The 12,604-nt window shown below is 40.8% G+C and overlaps 1 protein-coding gene and 1 pseudogene across 1 annotated transcript in view; one reads left to right on the top strand and one right to left on the bottom strand.

The window, feature by feature from the left end:
• The window catches only part of TTC7A (tetratricopeptide repeat domain 7A), a 155,924-nt gene that overhangs the window by 9,517 nt on the left and 133,803 nt on the right, over positions 1-12,604 (top strand). The gene's annotated exons all lie outside the window — the stretch shown is intronic.
• On the bottom strand, positions 9,685-10,941 carry LOC132435446 (glucosamine 6-phosphate N-acetyltransferase pseudogene; annotated as a pseudogene).

Genomic DNA, 12,604 nt, shown 5'->3' with positions numbered 1-12,604 from the left:
AGCCACTGCAAAAGAATATATAAAAGCCACACAGATTGGAAAGGAAAAAGGAAAATGGTCTTTACTCACAGATAACATGATCATGCAGATAGAAAATCCTTCTAAGGAATCTACAATAGAACTATTAAGTAAATTCAGCAAGGCCACAGGCTGCAGGTCAATATACAATAATCAATGTTATTTCTGTATGTTAACAATAAACATGTAGAAAACGAAATTTTTTAAATACCATTTCAACAGCATCCCAAAACGTAAAATACTTAGGGATAAGTCTAATTATTTTAAGCACACTTTTTAATAGTCTTGAAACTGAGGGCAGTCAACAATTAGAATCCTTGAACTACAACTTGCTTAATAAATAATAACTTGTAACCTGCCTTCACTAACCAAGCTTGCTTTAATTGTTCTTGCAAATTGCATACCCTCCAAGCTTCACTGTAGCCTGGGCAATATATCATAAGATTCCTTTAACCACCCCCTCCAGATAAAACCTCTGACATATGGGTCGCTATAGTAATGGTTTCTTATTTTATTTTTTTTATTATTAAATTTTTTTAATCTTTTAAAATTTTGTTTCATTTTTGGTTGCCTTGGGTCTTCATTGCTGCGTGTGGGCTTTCTCTAGTTGCGGCGGGCGGCGGCTACTCTTGGTTGCAGGGTGCAGGCTTCTGATTGCACTGGCTTCTCTTGTTGCGGAGCATGGGCTCTAGGTGCGTGGGCTTCAGTAGTTGCAGCACGCGGGCTCAGTAGTTGTGGCTTATAGGCTCTAGAGCACAGGCTCAGTAGTTGTGGCACACGGGCTTAGTTGCTCCGTGGCATGTGGCATCTTCCCAGACCAGGAATTGAACCTGTGTCTCCTGCATTGGCAAGCAGATTCTTAACCACTGCGCCACCAGGGAAGTCCCAGTAATGGTTTCTTAAGTTGTTTTTCAGGAACATGGAGTTAGTCTTGCCCAGTTCAAACTGGTAAGCACACTGACCATTCAACTGGGCCTGCGCAAGTGTCGGATGGATAACCTATTGTTGTGAGACGGACAAAAACTCCATCATCAGATCATGCTAATGCCACCATTTTCTGAACACGTGTCTCATGAAGAAGCATGTAACTCAGATACACTGCGCAGAACACTGATTACTTCACCTTTTTCTTATCTTCAACCCCCTTTCCCCATGCCTCAGACCACCCTGCCTCTTTATCCTGTAAATATCCCAAGCCCCTCACCTTTAGGGAGGCAGATCTGAGACTTGTTCTCCCATCTCCTCGCTTAGCTGTCTCGTGGATAAACCCTTTCTCTGCTGCAGACTTCCATGTCTCAGTGTTTGGCTTGTTGCAGAGTGGGGCAAACAAACCTGGTTTTGTAATAGTCTGGTAATTCTGTTCAATATTATCTGAAGTTATTGTGGTCTCGTCCTGCTGCTGTGTTTATTCTTTTTGACTCTGCGAAAGCGTACCTCAGAGACATTTAGTTATCTGCATGCAAATGATATACTTGCTTATTTTAAGGAGAATAGTCATTAGGCTGTTGTCAACAAAAAGGGCTTTATAGGGCTTGCCTGGTGGCGCAGTGGTTTAGAGTCCACCTACCGATTCAGGGGATGTGGGTTCGTGCCCCGGTCCGGGAAGATCCCACATGCCGCGGAGCGGCTGGGCCCGTGAGCCATGGCCGCTGACCCTGCAGGTCCGGAGCCTGTGCTCCGCAATGGGAGAGGCCACAACACCGAGAGGCCCGCGTACCGCAAAAAAAAAAAGGGGGGGGGGCTTTATAAGAGAAAAGAAAAAACTACAGACACTCTAAGCACAGTAAGTTTTTGGATTCTTTCCATTTGATATTTGGGTGGGGGGAGGCGAATTGATTAGCTGTCATCTAGCAGAGTCTTGTCTGTGAAGTGTGCTCCTGAACGGGTTGCTTAGGCTAAACAAAGGAAATAATTTCAGCCACTGACAGATTCTTCTGACAACTTGAAGATTTTAACTGTGGAATATTCATGCCAGGCCAAGGCTACCATGTTAGGCGAGGTCCATACCACTTCCCTCCTCAGAATTTCTCAGTTCTCACTCATGGTGATGATTTCCTCCTGCATTTTGTAAGTTTAGATGATGAGCTCATCTTTAGTGACGTTTTGTCTATGGGAATCCTGTGTGGTCCTAGTGGAGAGTGTATTCCTTTCAAAGAGATTTTATATTTGCTTCTCTCTGCTTGGTATCCATTTTTAAGTTAATTTTTCAACTTGTGGGCCCCTGGTTTCTATAGGTAGTATAAGATTGAACTCTAGACCTGAGTAAGGGCAGACTATAATTTTAAATTCTCAGGGGAAATTTTTTTAACCAAATCAAGAGGCTCAACCAGGAGATTCTCTGTTTCCTTGTGCATTTCTGCAGTTTTGTTTCTGGTACATGCTTTCACCAAAGGTACAGCCCTTGCAGAGTTCTAACTTTATGTGAAAGCATCAAGTCTATCTCTTCATTCTTGTTAACCCAAGGTCTCTTCTGTTGCTATATGTCCATTAAAACTCAAAATCCTTGGATCCTGAGACAGTAAACCCCAGGGAGGCCTCCGCCTCACCTTATCTGACTCCCGCTCTCCCCTACCCCACAATTTAACTCCCTCTTAGTTTTGTGACCACTGAGAATGTTCCCTACTTTCTTGTGAGCTTAGCTTTCCAATGAACAGAAAGCTTTATTTATTTTACCAGCATTTTAAGGTGTTTTGAAAGAAACAGAAGTGAATACATTTATGGAATATATTCAGATACACGAAGAAAAATATATTATAGGACATATTGAATACAAATGTTTTAAATTAGAATATGTGACAGTAATATCTCGAAGACTATCCTGAATAACACATATTCCCTGTGATACTCATAAAAAATACCTGAATATTCATTGGATATTTTCAAGAGTTAAGTTTTTGGTAAATCACGCATTTGGCAAATTGGGAGTAGCTTGGACATTGAACTAACTGATCCTTCTGTGAACCGGCCTTTAGGGATCTGGGCTGCTTCCAATCAGCTTCCAGTACTTTTTTAAAATACAGGTCAGTTCAGTACACTGCACTTGTTTTTCAGTAAAATGCTGACACGTGTCTGCTCAGAATAAATTAACTTGACTATATCAACTGACTTACTTGGTGGAAAAAGGCAATTCACAAACCAGTTCCTATGCTGACTTTTCTCCGGACTTTCCCCCAGATTCCCACCATTACGGTTTAATCTTCTCTAAGTAACATTAATAATTATTTTCTTTTCTCCACCCAATCTCTCACACAGTTTTAATAACAATAAATGAAGGGATAGACTCGTGAATGAAGCAGTTAATCAAAGTTTTTCCTGTCTATTTAGTATTTTTTTCTTCCAGTTTTATTGAGATATAATTGAGATATAGAGCACTGTGTAAGTTTAAGGTATACAGCATAATGATTTCGTTTAACATATACCATGAAATGATTATCACTATAACTTTAGAGAACATACATCACCTCATATAGATACAAAATTAAAGAAATAAAAAATGTTTTTTCTTGTGATGAGAACTCTTAACAACTTGTCACATATAACATACAGCAGTTGTACATCACGCTGTACATTACATCCCCAGTACTTATTTATCTTATAACTGGAAGTTTGTACCTTTTGATAATCAATTTTAAAAGAATGGTAAACTTTTAAAATTTTATTTATCGTAGTGACACCTGTTGACCTATACCTGAAATTCTGATTATTATAAATATACTGAAGAACGCAATGATAGAAATAGAGAAAAGAAGGATGAGGCAACAGAAGCATTTTAAAAAGTATTAAATTGTACCTCGTTAAAAAAAAGAGAGAGAGATTGTAGGAATTGAATATTGAAAGCCAAAAGAGCTGAAATGTAGGACACAGACAATATTAACATTGAGTTCAGAGATGAATGAAAGTGAATTCTAAAACCCAGGTGGGAGGGGAAGGCTTTACAGAGTAGGTGAGTGTTGAGCTGGAGCCCCTGGGTATTGATTCAGGAAACTAGGATCCTTACAAGCCATTGGCTAAACAAACCCAATAAACTATAGGTTACAGCCTGACTATTCACATTATAAAAGTCTCTTCCTATAGAGGGCATTTTTTATGATGATCATTTCTGCTTTTCTAATAATATTTAATTTTACAAAACTTCAATTGATACGTTACTTTCCAGCATCGCAGCCGCTGCACGAACGGAGGTAGTTACTTGTTCTGGAGCTTTCCCAGCCACAGTGTTTACTCCAAGCATTAGCTCAAACCCTCTGCTTAGTCATCAGTTGTTTCACTATTCTTTGTAAGTAATTAGGATAAGTGTTCTCAGGGTCAACAGTACACTCACACCACCCTTGACATGGATGAAAGGAATGTGTTAAAATTAAAGGGACTTCTTTTGACAGAGCATGCTTTTTCAGAAAAGGGTAAAGGTTTGAACCCTTCTGATCCTTCTGGAAGAATGTTAGATTTTAGGGGCTGCCTTACATGCAAAGAACCATGCAGAGTGTTTACATGAACCTCTCTATACTGATTGATGGCTCAATCTTTACTGTTTGGAGGTAGAGTGGGGGAAGAGGAGATTAAAGCAGGTCCATTTTAGATGCCGTCCTTTGGGTTTATTACCAGAATTGCCAAGAGGATTTTAATAAACAACTTTCTCCCATCCAAGTTTAAGGAGAGAGTTCATTGTAAAATGCTATTGTGTACTTTGTCTTATTTTTCTTGGAAGGTCCTTATAAACTTGCTCCATATCTGCTCAAAATGCTTCAAGAAATGCTCATGGGCTTCCCTGGTGGTGCAGTGGTTAAGAATCCGCCTGCCAATGCAGGGGACACGGGTTCGAGCCCTGGTCCTGGAAGATCCCACATGCCGCAGAGCAGCTAAGCCCGTGTGCCACAACTACTGAGCCTGTGCTCTAGAGCCTGTGAGCCACAACTACTGAGCCCATGTGCCACAGCTACTGAGCCTGCGCTCTAGAGCCCATGCTCCACAACGAGAAGCCACCGCAATGAGAAGCCTGTGCACTGCAACAAAGAGTATAGCCCCTGCTCTCCGCAACTAGAGAAAGCCCATGCACAGCAACGAAGACCCAATGCAGCCAAAAATAAAAAAATAAAAGAAATGCTCACATACTTTTTATCCTTTGTGATCAAAACCTTTCCTCTGGTGTTCTGAGTGGCTTGGCGAGGCCAATCCAGAGTCGATCAGAGGTATGTATTATTTACACCTGCAACCTATGATGGACGGAGACCACATCTATGTACACACTGGGGACGGGGACTTCCCTGGTAGCGCAGTGAATAAGACTCCACGCTCCCAATGCAAGGAGCCCGGATTCGATCCCTGGTCAGTAAACTAGATGCCACATGCATGCTGCAACTAAAAGTTTGCATGCCACAACTAAGGAGCCCATGTGCCACAATTAAGGAGCCCACCTGCTGCAACTAAGGAGCCAGCAAGCCGTAACTAAGGAGACAGCAAGCTGTAACTAAGGAGCCTGCAAGCTGCAGCAACTTAACACCAGCACAACTAACTAAATAAATAAATAAATGCTGGGGACACAAGAAAGTGTGAGCCTGGAGCAGAGCTGAAGGCACTGTAGTCTTCCTGTGGACTGGACAGCAGATGGCTGGGCAGCCCCTGGCTCTCAGAGTCAGGCAGGGTGGCTGCAGCTCCAAGGTTGGAGGCCCAGCTGCAGGAGGGAGAGGTTCCTGTGTCAGGGGGAACAGCTCCTCTACTCTGCCTATCTTCCTCTCCCTGCTGACTCAGCCGGGTTTGGGCTTGCCCAGGGCTCAGTTCATTACCTCCTTATCTTTACAACTTTAGTTCCACAGTTTACAAGCAAATTCTTTCTGGGTTTCTTAGCTGAAATCCCTGGGAAGAAGAATCTGGTTTAGGCCATTTTTGTGTGTCAAGCCATCCATAACAGCTAATTGGTCCATGAGTGGCCTGGCTTCCCTTGGAGCAGGAGCCCCCTCTTCTGTCTTGTGGTCACTGGTATCTAAATTCACAAGGTTCCCTGGCCTGGAATGACCTGCTTAGGCATAGTTTGGGGCTATGAATGAGTGGGGCAGGTTCTCCTAGGAGGGAGGAGGGTGACTGATCAGGCCTGAAGCAGCCCTGATGGTGGCCTCTCAAAGTCCCTTGGGGAAGTGTCTCCTTCAGCCTTTCCTCCTGTCAGGGCCCACCTATACCCTGGGGCCTGGGGAAGGAACAGGCCTCTCACAGTCTGCTCTGGAGCCCACTTGTTTTAGCCTGGATTCTTTAAAAACAGCCTGGGGCAAAACTTAACTAAGATTTTATTGGGAAATCAACATGGAAACTTGGGCAAAGAGAGTGTGTGTTGCCTAAATAACTAGCATGTGTCATAACCTAATGCAAAATTTGCTCAACATTGTTACAAATCAAAGAAAGGCTTAATTCTTAATTTTGGCTTATTAGACTGGCAAAAATGTAAATATCCAGTGTTAGGAGGGTATAGGGAAAATGTAAGAGAGGGTATACTCTCACAATGGAAATGCTCACCAGAAGCCTTGAAAAGGTGCATACTGTCCAACCCAGCAATTTCATTTGTAGTAGGAATTTGAAAATTCACAGGATACTCCCTAGTATGAAACACAAATGCAGCCCTTTGGTTTTCTACAACTGATCTTATTTCCTCTAAAGCAACTATCTTGATGGAAAGTGAGAGAAAACTAAATTTAGTCCACTCCAGTAAATCACAGTTTAATTAAATAATGTAAGCTGTCCATTTAGATCCTCAGTCTATCCAGGGAATTGCTCAGTCTCTTAGCTTTTCTCTCTTCTCCTATTTCACTCCAAGATACTGTTAGGTATATAGGTGATGGGAGGGCTTACATATCCTTATGGTGGAAGGGAAAAGCCTCCTTGGAGTTCATGTATGTTACAATCCCATTTTAGTTATTAACAAAGAGTGCAAGTGTGTCAAAGAAAAAACATGTAAAGCTACACAGCAAAATCCTACCTTTGAGTTACCTCTGGGAGGTGGGATTGCCCTGGGTCACTACATTCTTTTACATTTATGTATTAGTTCAGTTTTATAAGAAGCATACATTCATTTTGTAATCAGAAAAAATAATGATGTTTTTGTTCCAATAAAAAACAAATAAGTACAACGAAGGATGTTAAGTGGGAAATTTTGATTGAAATGCCAAGATATGATAGTTACTGATCATCAAAGGTGTGAGTGGACCACAAAGATGCAGATCTTCAAAGGAAATTTTCAAAATCTGGTTACCTGTCTCTTGGTCCTCTCATCTAGGGAATCCCTCACCCAGAAAGATGATATAGGAGAGTCAGAAGAAGAGAAGGTTGCAGCGGGGCAGATTTTGAGGGGAGGATTTCTTTGGGAAAATCTAAGGAGTTACCTGGTCCCTCCACTCCAGTCTAGTAAGAGAGGCCTCAAGGAGACTGACCATTGCAGGAACTTGATGTGGCCTCTGCCGCCACTGGCTGGCCCTGGAAAGCTAAGCAGCCTTGACAGACAGAAGAGGATCTGGGCATGAACTGCTCTACCCTCAGAGTACAGGTCAAAGGAGACAAGAATTCTGGGGACCAGATGAGGAGGGGGCAGAGGCAACGTCCACCTGGGGTGAAGCCTGACCAGCAGGGTGGCCAGTCTCTCAAAAGAGACTCAGCCGTTAGAGGCCGGGAGGCAACTGCTGCAGCAGAGGCTGTGGGAAGCAGAGGAGCAGAAGGAGAGGGAGCTGTGTCTGAGGAACCCAGAAGGGGAATCTCCCGGGGGTCTCCCATGAAAGCCCCTAGGAGTCAGCTTTAAACATCTGCCAGGAATCTATGGGTCCTCAGGTGTAGAACTTATAAATCCAGGAACTTTCCTATCCCCCTTCCCTCTGCTCCTTTTCCAACTTCAACCTTAAAGGTCAGAAGCAGCAGCAAGATGAGGAGGAAGAGAGTAAGAAAGAGAAGAAACTGAACACAGCCTCCTCCAAGGCTGCAGACCGCCCACCTGCCATTGACCCTAGCTTTGTGGGAGTGGGAGAGAAATATTATCTTTGAATGAGGATTTAAACATTGATTAATGAAGTCCACATTTGTGACTTAAAGTGACCCCTGGACTTTTACCTAAGGATGCACAGAAAAATTTATGAGCTTGACAGGACTTTTACACATGGCCAGGAAAAGACCATCCTGACCCCCACTGGAAGTGGTTAGAAAGCCATGGAAGGGGCCTTCCCTGGTGGCACAGCGGTTAAGAATCTGCCTGCCAATGCAGGGGACACGCGTTCAACCCCTGGTCCGGGAAGATCCCACATGCCGCAGGGCAACTAAGCCCACGAGCCACAACTACTGAGCCCACGTGCTGCAACTACTGAAGCCCACACACCTGGAGCCCATGCTCTGCAACAAGAGAAGCCACCTCAATGAGAAGCCCGTGGACCACAACGAAGAGTAGCCCCCGCTTGCTGCAACAAGAGAAAGGCCCACGCACAGCAACAAAGACCCAACAAAACCAAAATAAATTAATTAATTAATTTTAAAAAATGTAGACACAAACTTTAAAAAAAAAAAAGAGCCATGGAAGGGATGGACTTGGAGGGTATTATTATGCTAAGTGAAATAAGTCAGACAGAGAAAGACAAATACTGTATGATATCACTTATATGCGAAATCTAAAAAATAAAACAAACTAGTGAATATAACAAAGAAGAAGCAGACTCACAGATATAGAGAACAAACTAGTGGTTACCAGTGGGGAGAGGGAAGGAGGGAGGGACAAGGTAGGGTTAGAGGGTTAAGAGATACAAACTATTATGTATAAAATAAATAAGCTACAAGGATATATAGTACCACACAGGGCATATAGCCAATATTTTATAATTATAAATGGAATATAACCTTTCAAAATTGTGAATCACTATGTTGTACACCTGAAACATATAATATTGTATGTCAACTATACCTCAAATTTTTAAAAAGTCAGTGGAGGACAAAAATAAAGTGGCTTTGACAAATACAACCCACAAGTCCCGTGTGTTCAACATACTGGTTGTACAAGGTTCCTTTCTTAGAAACCACTCTGCCTTGAGTTCCTAGATACACTGAAACAGTACCACTTAGATGTCAGCAAGAGTCCCTCATTCTTTGGAGGTCTGGGTAATTCCACAGCCTGGAAAAGTTTGTTTGTTTTTTTTTTCTAACAAAAGACTATTCATATGAACAGGTTTAATGTAACTTGAAATGTAAAAGATTCGAACCAGTAGTGAAGTATCTAATTCTTATTTCAACTTAAAAAAATAATTAAAATAAATAAAATCAAAATAGGATAGTGACCAGAATAATAGTACCATTATAATCACATTAAATAGAAAAGCTTCCATCAACATTTTAAGAATGTAATAAATGCAGTATGATACATTTTAAAATACTCCACTCAATTTTGTAATCCATTTTCATAAAAATGTTACTTAGAAGAGAGGCTTGGACACCCCTGGAAAAATGAGAAATCAGCTTAGAAATACATAATATGCCAGGATTTACTAATTCACTGTTAAAAAGTAGCTTATATTTCTCTTAGATATTTTAAACAAATGAATAATTATATTTCACATATAAGACAGGTGGTACTTCAGCTACATTAGAATTATATCAACTTTTAGATGTACATTTAAATTGTCACATTTTATAAGAAGTTAATTTTCATTTCTCCTTATTTTAAAGGCTCACCAGGTTTGCCAGTATAGTATTAGGATCAGCAAATGTTGGACTGAACTATTTAGTTATAATATGTCTAACATCCAATTTCGTGTAATATATGTGAAATGATACACCCCTAAGTGGTATTTAGATATATTTCTTTGAAAAAAATATTAATTTTATGAATGTGATAAGAAACAGCCTTATTCACTGTATGCTTTTTTTTTTTTTAATGAGCAGTACAGATAGCAGACATATAACTTCTTACTACCTACACTGACTACTAAGAAATAAAGCCGAACTTTAGAAAAATACAATGCAAGAAAAGATTCAAGTTAAACATATACTCTTTTGGTTAAAAATCATCCCCTTAATAATTTCATCTGTAATCTAAACTCAGCATGTCTCACCAGCCCAAAGTAATCTTCTAAATGTCATTATACTTGTATTACAGTGTTTTTTTCAATCCAGTATTTATGGAGGTCACTGGGTTGCAGCAACAAAATATTTTAACTCTAGGAAGAGAGTGTAGCCTTGTTGCAACAGCTCATTTGACAGATGTCTTTCTTTAAAGGTTTTATTTTAGAAACCTCTGACACATGTAGTTTTCTTCAGATACTGTATATCCAAACTTTTTATAGAAACCAGAGTTTTATGGTAGACATTCAAGGGTAATATTATAACAGTTCAGTTTCTTGCTTAGCAAAGTAAGGGTTGATAATAACAATTTGCCAAGCTGCTTTCCTCTGCATTCATCACTAAAAACAACATCTTCTATTCTTCCTCTCTTAGCACAGGAATGGATTAATTTATGTTCTATTATCAGAGTTGCTATAGCAACTATCTGTCCTAAAGTTACATCTTCCACAACTGTAACATAATAATCCCCAGATTACTTCATGTGCTCAAAAGATTTCATAAATTGTTCCGGGTTGACAACTCCAGTTTCTGTCAGCTGACCTACTACCTTAAAAAAACTTCTATTTAAATCAGCAGTACAAAGAGGCCTCAAAACCAAACCTTCTCCAGGATGTGTTGGGGAAATGGCTAGAGAAAATGTAGCTATATTCTGACTCCAATCCTCTTCTTTGAGTAGACTTGGGTCAAACATAGGCGTTTCATCAGGTTTCATCTTTGCATTAAGGTCAGTAGAGACCTGCAGTCGGCGCTCCTCTCCTGGCCCGTTGGATTCTCACCCACCGAGGTACACAGCACTAGATCCACATCCGGCTTCAGCGGCAGCCCCACCTCCTCCACCTCCGGCTCTACAGTCTTCCGCAAGGCTGCCGCTCCCGTAGCCACCGCCAGGACATGGCAGCACCGACACCTCCAGCCCGCCCCTCCACAGCCCGGAAAAGTTTGATCTTGTCCAATAATTTCTCTTCATTCCCAGAAATTTCCCAGAAACTCACCTGAGATGCCCCTAGCCTCTTATTTCTGTGTCTATTTTGCTTTCCACTCTTTCCTCTCATCAGCCTGGATGCAGAAATAGCAGCTCTTAGCATTCCCTCCATAGACGAATCTCCTCACACAAAGAGCAGTTGTGAGTAGTGGAGACTTAACTGAAGTTTTTCCATTTCCTCAAAGTGGGGCAGTGTTTGATGGTCAAGGAGGTTTCTTTAGTAAAAGTTCAGTTGAGTTCCACAACATTTATTGAGTGACTGCTATTACCAGGTACTGTGATAAATGCTGGAGACACAGAGTAAATGATATTCTCTATCCTCAAGATATTTATAGTCTAGCTGGAGAGAGAATGTAAGAGAACAGGTAAATGCCTGTTAGAGCCCAGGTTGCCATGGCAGCACACAGTGGCCGGGGCGGTGATTATGGGGGGAGTCAAGGAAGATGTCCCTCTGTGATAGAATAGAAGAGTGATAAAATAGCAGACTGGAAAGAGAATCAAATAAAAATTTGAGAACAAAAAAATACAATAAGAGATGTTAAAAACTCAAGGGATGGGTTCAACAACAGTCTAGACACGTGAGAAGAAAGAGTCAATGAATCAGAAAACATGGTAGAGGAAACTATCTAGAATGACGTAAAGAGAGACAACAAGAGAGAAAATACAAAAGCAAGGGTAAGAGACACAGAATACAGTGAGAAGGTCTTACTTATACCTACTTGGAGTCTACTTGGAGCTGAGAATGAGCAGAGACAGTATTTGAAGATAATAACTAAGAATTTTCCAGAACTGATAAAAGACTTCAAGCTCAGAATCAAGAAGAGCAACAAATTCCAAGATAATTTAATTAAATCTATTCTTGGAACATTAAAATAAATCTGCAAAGAACAAACCAAAAAAATATTAAAGATAAACAGAAGAGAAAAAATATTATTTTCAAAGGAGCAACAGACAGCTGACTTCTCAACAGCAACAATGGAAGCCAGAGAACAGTGTAATATTGTCTAAGTGCTAAAAGAAAATTGCTAGTCCAAAATTCTGTATCCAGCTAAACCATCCTTCAAGAATAAACATGAAAAAGTTAAAAAAAAATAAAAAGAATAAAGATGAGAAGACTTTTTTTTTTTTTTTTGGCTACACCATGCAGCATGCAGGATCTTAGTTCCCTGACCAGGGATTGAACCTGTGGAAGTGCGGAGTCTTAACCACTGGACCACCAGGGAAGTCTGAGAAGACATTTTTAGACAAACAAAAACTGAGTGATTTATCGACTAGCAGAAACACTCTATTAATTTTCTATTTCTGCATAACAAATTACTACAAACTTAGCAGCTTAAAACAACACCCACTTATTATCTCACATTTCAGGGAGAAGTCCAGGATCAACTAGGTTCTCTGCTCAAAGTATCACAAGGCTGAAATCAAAATGTTGGCCAGGGCTAGGGTCTCATCTGAGGCTCAAAGTCCTCTTCCCAAGATCGCGTTGTTGAAAGTGAGGTCTAAAAAAAGTCTGAGATTTGAGAGTATACAAAT

The sequence above is a fragment of the Delphinus delphis genome, chromosome 12 (assembly GCF_949987515.2).
Source record: "Delphinus delphis chromosome 12, mDelDel1.2, whole genome shotgun sequence".
In the NCBI taxonomy this organism is placed as follows: domain Eukaryota; kingdom Metazoa; phylum Chordata; class Mammalia; order Artiodactyla; family Delphinidae; genus Delphinus; species Delphinus delphis.
The sequence above is the reverse complement of the archived record's forward strand: the minus strand, read 5'-3'. Positions and strand labels throughout refer to the sequence as shown.